The following is an 8,173-nucleotide window of genomic DNA, read 5'->3' as shown; positions in this document are numbered from 1 at the left end:
CCGGTTTCCCCCACAGTCCAAAGACATGCAGGTTAGGTTAACTGGTGACTCTAAATTGAGCGTAGGTGTGAATGTGAGTGTGAATGGTTGTCTGTGTCTATGTGTCAGCCCTGTGATGACCTGGCGACTTGTCCAGGGTGTACCCCGCCTTTCGCCCGTAGTCAGCTGGGATAGGCTCCAGCTTGCCTGCGACCCTGTAGAAGGATAAAGCGGCTAGAGATAATGAGATGAGATGAGATGATATATCAAACATCATTTTTTGACAACGACAAGTATATTAATTTTGCGACCAAAGTCACCTACCCTTTTAATTTCCGCGCGTGATGTCATCGGCAGGTTCCCCTTCTTGTGTACCACGTGACGTGTGACGTGGCACATATTATCAGCAATGGCGGATAGAACGCGATAAAAATAATACCAATAAATCTAGCTAATACCAATAAATCTAGCTAACTGAAAGATTAACTCCAATTTTTCGCAATTTTTTTGGCCCCCATATACGAGGAGAAATGACTCTCTCACTTTGGGGGTTTCCTGGTCTAAAAACAGACCGACACGTGGTACACAAGAAGGGGAACCTGCCAATGACATCACGCTTCACTACCGCGCGGAAATTAAAGGGGTAGGTGACTTTGGTTGCAAAATTAATATACTTGTCGTCAAAAAATTATGTTTGATATATCATTTTGAGGGCGGCACGGTGGTGTAGTGGTTAGCGCTGTCGCCTCACAGCAAGAAGGTCCTGGGTTCGAGCCCCGGGGCCGGCGAGGGCCTTTCTGTGCGGAGTTTGCATGTTCTCCCCGTGTCCGCGTGGGTTTCCTCCGGGTGCTCCGGTTTCCCCCACAGTCCAAAGACATGCAGGTTAGGTTAACTGGTGACTCTAAATTGAGCGTAGGTGTGAATGTGAGTGTGAATGGTTGTCTGTGTCTATGTGTCAGCCCTGTGATGACCTGGCGACTTGTCCAGGGTGTACCCCGCCTTTCGCCCGTAGTCAGCTGGGATAGGCTCCAGCTTGCCTGCGACCCTGTAGAACAGGATAAAGCGGCTACAGATAATGAGATATCATTTTGAAGCTAAAAGATTTCTCTGTCTAGTCATGTTGTCATAAAATATATTGTATTTTATGCCAAAGAATACATCCAATGGTGGAATGGCACTTTAAGATTTTATAATTGTTCTTAAATGATGGGGCTGTACAATTTTTAATTGTGCAAACCATTGCTTTTAATTTTCATCTCTGATTAGTGTATTAATGTGTATGAATGTTTGAGCAACCATTCGGTTTACTTTGCAGTTAAAGTCGGTTGCCAGAAATCATGCAAATGCATCACTTCTGTCTGTGAAAAGGGATTTTTTTTTTTTTTGGGTATTGATGTGCATGTGTTAAACTTGGCAGAGCTTAACCACTTCTTTAGAAATTACCAAATACACTAAGTGCCACTAAGCCCACAGTATTTACAGCAGGTTCTGCCGTGTTTGTGTGAAGGACCTGCCTGTGTGTGTGTGGTGCAAACTGTGCTGCTGAAAATCCAACAGTCTTCTCTGATTATTATCTTGAATTAGATGTAATACTAAAGCAGATTTGAGTGTTTGTAGTCCGTCACTAATTTACTGGTAATTTTTTTTTTTTTTTTAGATTCGATGCGAATGGTGTTAGAGAAATCTAAATAATGTATAATACACTATGTAGTTAGATATTTTTTATTGTACAAATGTGTAATATAGAGAATTAAACACAGCCTGTAATTAAATATACAACATTAAAAGGTTATTAATTACAAAGGGGAAAGCCTGGTTTCTTCCCAGGTCCTATTTTCTGTCAGTGGTTTCTCTTTGTGGCCATGTCAGAGCATCTCTGATTTATTTCTTTTCACATTCTTTTTCGCTAATTGTAGTTTTTAAATAATTTGGTTAATCAGTTCCTACGGCCTGCCAAATGTTTGTGTTGAAACTTTTAGGGTATGACTGACTTGTTAAATTTTAAATAAAAACGGTTATGGGGAAAAGGATTGTGTGCTTTTGCCTTTTCTTCATCACACACGCACACACACACACACACACGTCAAGACAATGGAAATGAATGTTTTCCCTCCAACTTGGGCAGTAATATACATAGCGCTTCTTCCTCTGGCACTGTTGCCAAGTTGGGGCTCACGTGGACCATATTGAGCCACGTGTCATTAATTGGAGCATAGTTTCGGATGCCCTTCCTGCCACAACCCTACTATTTCTGAGCTTGGGAAACAACCATTCACACACACATACATTTACACCTATGGGCTATTTAGAGTAGCTAATTAACCTAACCTGCACGTCTTTGGACTGTGGGGGAAACCGGAGCACCAGGAGGAAACGGACACGGAGAACATGAAAACTCAACATAGACAGGCCCTTGTCGGCCACTGCGCTCAAACCCCAAACCTTCCTGCTGTGAATCTGTGAAGGTTCTCAGTCATCCAGGTCATTATAAACCATAGGTGCTAAAGAAGGCAACTGGACTTGCTTGAAATCCTTGAAGACGTTTCACCTCTCATCCGAAAGACTTCTTCAGTTCTGTCTGACTAGTGAGGAGTTCCGGGTATTTATCCTCGAGTGGACCAAAAGCAACCCTAAGGAGAGTCGTTAACCCTCTCGGTCTCACTGGAACACAAATTGGGGTTCATTAGGCCCTTACGTCACAGGGCTCAGAATATTCCTACAACGTTAGAGAGAAAAGAGAAGGAACAAAAACACATCAAGGAAGCACTTCAGAAGTGCGGGTACCCCGACTGGGCTTTCGTCAAGACCAGAAAAAGAAACGTAACAGACAGGGAAGAAAGCAGCAAGAAACGCAATAACACTGTCATTCTCTACATTTCTGGACTATCTGAGAAACTCAGGCCAAACAAAAAAAAAAATTGTTCGTTTCCTATTACATGCCTTGAAAAATTAGGGTAGGTCGGTAGGGATTTTTTTTTTCCATGGCTATCACCACTCTTTTTTTCCCCCCATATTCACAATAAAACATCCACCCACCCAGCACTCTGTTTGAATGCATGTTTGCAGGTATTCCGCTTTCAGAAATAAACACTAAAGAACACTTTTCAAAGATTTATTTCGAACCATAAACAAACTTCTTACACTGAACATGTGCGTTGAACTGTAAAGATCAGCTGTTCAGGGTGTACTTCCCATACGGCCTGCAGCAAATGTCATTTCTGCCTTTTTGAAGGCACTCGTCACACTTCAATAACTGTTTTAAATCTTTTTCTCAGATCTGGTTTAACACAGACAGAGTCTTTAAGACAATATGGACAAATGTCTGTTCTTCCAAATCCACTGCTATAGTAGGCTATTTCAACAGGATCTGCACAGTCGAGAGGCATTCCGACACCACAAACTGAGGCAAGAAAATGTTTGGGGGGTATTACTGGCACCCCGCAAGAGTACTCGAACTCTGACAGCAACACACTCAGTGCGTTTACAAGCACATAGAGAAAATCGAATTTCTGCCGTAGCTCGACTGAAATCGAAGTTCTAAATGCCATGGAAACACCTTAGCTCGGCTGAAATCGAACCGAACTGGATTTCTCGTAATCGAGCTACGCGACCTAGATTATGCGATTGTAGCCAAGCTACTTAGTGCATGTAAACCCTATCGAGCTACATAGTCGAGATACTTACTTCAGCGCTGCCCCTTCCGGAAATGACGAGTGACGAGACCACAAGCGGGAAACACAACAGCCTCGGTCGGCATGACAACAGTAGTAGAAACGTGCACTTCTGGAGCAATGAGGAGATAGAGTTCATGCTCATTCAGCTTAAGGAGTTGAATATATATATATATATATATCTCGATGTTGCTGTCGTCGTTCTTCTTGTGAACACGGAACTGATAACTTTGTTTATACTCTTGAATAGCTCTTCTTCATGACGACAACTGGAAGTGTACCAACACGATGGGGCGTGTAGCGCCACCTGTGGCTCGGGTGCACAATGTACCTCACACAATAGCTCGATTTCCTTGTGTGCATGTAGGATTGGATTTCTCTGGCACCCCTGCTGGGACCCTTAGCTCGATTACCGACAGTAGCTCAATTTGGATGTGCATGTAAACGCATTCAGTGAGTGCTGTTTGTTGTCGGTGTGTCAACCGATGCTTTGCATAGATGACTTCTATATTTACTCTAGAACTACTGGTACAAGCTAACAAATCTTCAATGTATTTAAATGTCTCTTTTTCTAGCAACATAATTTGTCTAAGACTGGGCTTGCGATGTGCAAGACGCGTGTCTTTCAGCACACAAACCACCGCCATTTTCGCTGCTTCCTGTTAGAGGTAGTCACACGCATGTGTACAATCAGCCGTTTATGATGCGAGAGACACTCGCGCTATGCATAACGTACAGACGTTGGTCTATGACCAGGGACAACCACGCTGTGTGCATTGCATGAACGTTTTGTAGACTGAGAGGGGGTCGGGTCAGTCGGGTAGCCGGAAACAACGTTGTTTTTTTTTTGTTTGGCCTCAGAAGGATCTTCTACAAACACAACATCCCTGTACATTTCAGACCCAGTAACACTCTGAGGCAGAAACTGGTCCACCATAAGGACAGGATACCCAGAGACAAACAGGACAACGTCGTGTACGCAATTAAGTGCAGTGAGGAATGCACAGACCTGTACACTGGGGAAACCAAACAACCGCTTCACAGGTGCATAGCTCAACACAGGAGAGCCAGTTCCTCGGGCCAGGACTCTGCAGTCTATCTTCATCTCAATAACAAAGGACGCTCGTTTTAGGACTGCAATGTATGCAGTTTAGCCAGAGAAGACCAGTGGTTTGAAAGAGGGGTAAAAGAAGCCATCTTTGTCAACTTGGAACGACAATCACTGAACAGATGAGGTGGTCTGAGACACCACTTATCAGCCACCTACAATGCAGTCCTTGGCACACTTCCCAGAAAACTGAATACACATCCATACCAAGACTCAGCTGACTTCAATGACTCACATGATGGCAGAGAGCGCCAACAACCCACAGATCACCCTAACGACCCTCTAGGCTGCTAACACCGTTCACACCCAGCCTCCAATGACCCCAACACCTACAGGATGACTGAGAAGGTCACCACCCCATGTGACCTCAACAACTCTCCTTAGGGTTGCTTTTGGTCCACTAGAGGATAAAATACCTGGAACTTCCCACTAATCAGACAGAACTGAAGAAGCCTTTCGGATGAGAGGTGAAACGTCTTCAAGAATTTCAAGCAGGTTGAATGAAATTAATGAAACTTGCCTTCTTTAGCACCTACAGTTTCCTGCTGTGAGGTGACAGTGCTACCCACTACACCACCGTGCCACCCAGACTACGTAATGCAAAGGTTTAAAAATGTGTACCAGCGGTTGACATAATATGAATGTAACATAAGTGTGTACTGTAAACCTACATGCAGAAAATGTACACATTAATGAAAGTGTGTGTGTATATAAGTAAGAAATGCAACATAAGCATATAATCTAAATAATAAATAGAGCGGCAGCTACAATTATCAACACCTTAACGATCTTTTGGCCGTTGCAAAAGTAGAAAAGACTTTCAATATGTAAACTGTGCATGAATTTCACTCAAACTTCCACTGGAAAAAAAAAGAGTCGATTCCTGATTACTGGGGGTATCAGATCACGTGGTACCGTTCCACAAGTATTGACACCTTTGTCCACAGTTATCGACACCGTTCCACAATTATCAACATCCAGATGATTATTTATAAAAACATAATTGGTATGTGGTATTACAATAAAAAACAGTTTTTGTTTAGAATTGGTTTTACACAGACATATTTAGTACAAAATATATTTTATGTAAATATATGGATATGGGTGTTTACGTAAATGAGGAAGTAATTCTAATGTTTGTAAACAAATGAACTGATAATGTTTAACCTGTCAGAAAATCTTTTTGCTCCACTTTCTACCCCCTTTCTAAGTGTTTTCGTAGATCACATTTTGTTGATCATTCGTTGTTGTTTGTATTAATTTCTAGTTTTGTAGTTTACCAATAAATCTCAACAGGGAATTGAAATTGTAACCACATGAACATCCAGGTCAAACGTCGCATGTCATTCCTCGAACCAAAATATAAAATGTCTACTGATATTGCAATATATGGTAGATATTTACAACAAACTGCAAAAAAAATATTTATATATATATATATATATATATATATATATATATATATATAAGGGTGCATCAGTTGCCCTCACTTTCATAAAATCTGATGCATTTTTGTTTGGGTGTTCCTTTTCACCAATAAAGACATCCTGTAAAATTTTTTGACCATATTCAAAAGTCTAATGGTGGCACCATGAGGTTCATTTTTTGCCAAAAAACGCTTGTTTTATGTTTTCGCGTAAGGTTTGAATCACAATGTTGGACTCCATTTACTGATTTCTTGTGATCATGTTAAGAACCTTTGCAAGGGATTGAGAAGCATTAATCTCATCTCATCTCATTATCTTTAGCCGCTTTATCCTGTTCTACAGGGTTGGGGGCAAGCTGGAGCCTATCCCAGCTGACTACGGGCGAAAGGCGGGGTACACCCTGGACAAGTCGCCAGGTCATCACAGGGCTGACACATAGACACAGACAACCATTCACACTCACATTCACACCTACGGTCAATTTAGAGTCACCAGTTAACCTAACCTGCATGTCTTTGGACTGTGGGGGAAACCGGAGCACCCGGAGGAAACCCACGCGGACACGGTGAGAACATGCAAACTCCGCACAGAAAGGCCCTCGCCGGCCACGGGGCTCAAACCTGGACCTTCTTGCTGTGAGGCGACAGCGCTAACCACTACACCACCGTGCCGCCCCAGAAGCATTAATGTGATTCATAATACATTTGTATTGTTTAAAAGTAGTTGAACAATGATTCAATGAACAGCTAAAACTCAAACTGTGCTTGATAATATATTTAGAATATGTACTAAAAATGTGTATCTAAGATATTTGGTATACTCTATAAGGTGCCATAACGTTTCATGAAAAGTGATCAAAATTTTGTCATAAAAGTCATAAAATAGCAGCTTTTTCCATAACTTTGAGCTCCTGGTGCCACCATTAAACTTTTGAATTTTGTCAAAATATTTCACCCAGTGTGTTTTCTTACCAAAAGGAACATAAAAACAAAAATGCATCATGATCGGAGGAACTTTTCATTTTTAGGGGGCAACTGATGCACCCTAATATAGATATATATAGATATAGATTTTTTTAATTTATTTATTTTTCTCAGTGGAATAGAAAAATCTGAATATCTCAAGCGTGTAATTTTTTATATGCGAGGAATTTAATTCTGGTCTAATTCTATTTATTGCAATCAGATTCCAATTACTCTATCCATTCTGTTATGAATCAGAAAAAAAAATTAATACAAATCACAGCACTTTTATTATTTTTTTTAAAGTGCTTCATCTACTTCAACAGTGTTACACAAAGATCGATCCATAACAGTTAATTCCTCAGGGTGTCGATAATGTTGGACACTGGTGAAAGTGATCACTATTATCGACACCTCACACACGTGACTTCTCAAACGCGCGTTTAGATACAAAATGTCGAATGAAAGAGTGAGAAACAAAGTAGGTTTTGATGATGAGATCATGAAATATCGGTGAATTTGATCAGTAAAAACACGTCCAGGATCTTTCCACCATGCTTACCTGCGACGATTATTTATTTATTTATTTATTTATTTATTTTTAATTGCTGATCATGCTAAAAGAATCTATGTCAGGTAACGAGCTGCGTCATCAGACGACAAGATCAAAGGGAGAGGCGGGTCTTCCGGTTGATTAATTAACCGATAATAACTGCTGGAACTGAAAGTCAGCTTTGTAAAATTGTGTTTAATTTGTAAATCTGAAAAGGTGTCGATAATTGTAGCTGCCGTTCTATTATAAATATAAACATAGAGTAGAGTGGGGGAAAAGCCCCCCTTAAGGAAAATTCAGTTTTTCTCCAAGTTGAAATGAACCATTTGTTTAGTTTTAATCATAGTTTTGACAACAGTGACATGAACAATAATGCCACCTAAAGTTTGCCTAAAGTTAATACTTTTTTTTTTTTAACAAAAATAAGCATTGTGCCAAGGGGGCCTTTTACCCCCCCCAGTGGGGTAAAAGGC

This window comes from Neoarius graeffei, chromosome 15 (genome assembly GCF_027579695.1).
Source record: "Neoarius graeffei isolate fNeoGra1 chromosome 15, fNeoGra1.pri, whole genome shotgun sequence".
NCBI classification, from domain to species: domain Eukaryota; kingdom Metazoa; phylum Chordata; class Actinopteri; order Siluriformes; family Ariidae; genus Neoarius; species Neoarius graeffei.
The sequence above is the reverse complement of the archived record's forward strand: the minus strand, read 5'-3'. Positions refer to the sequence as shown.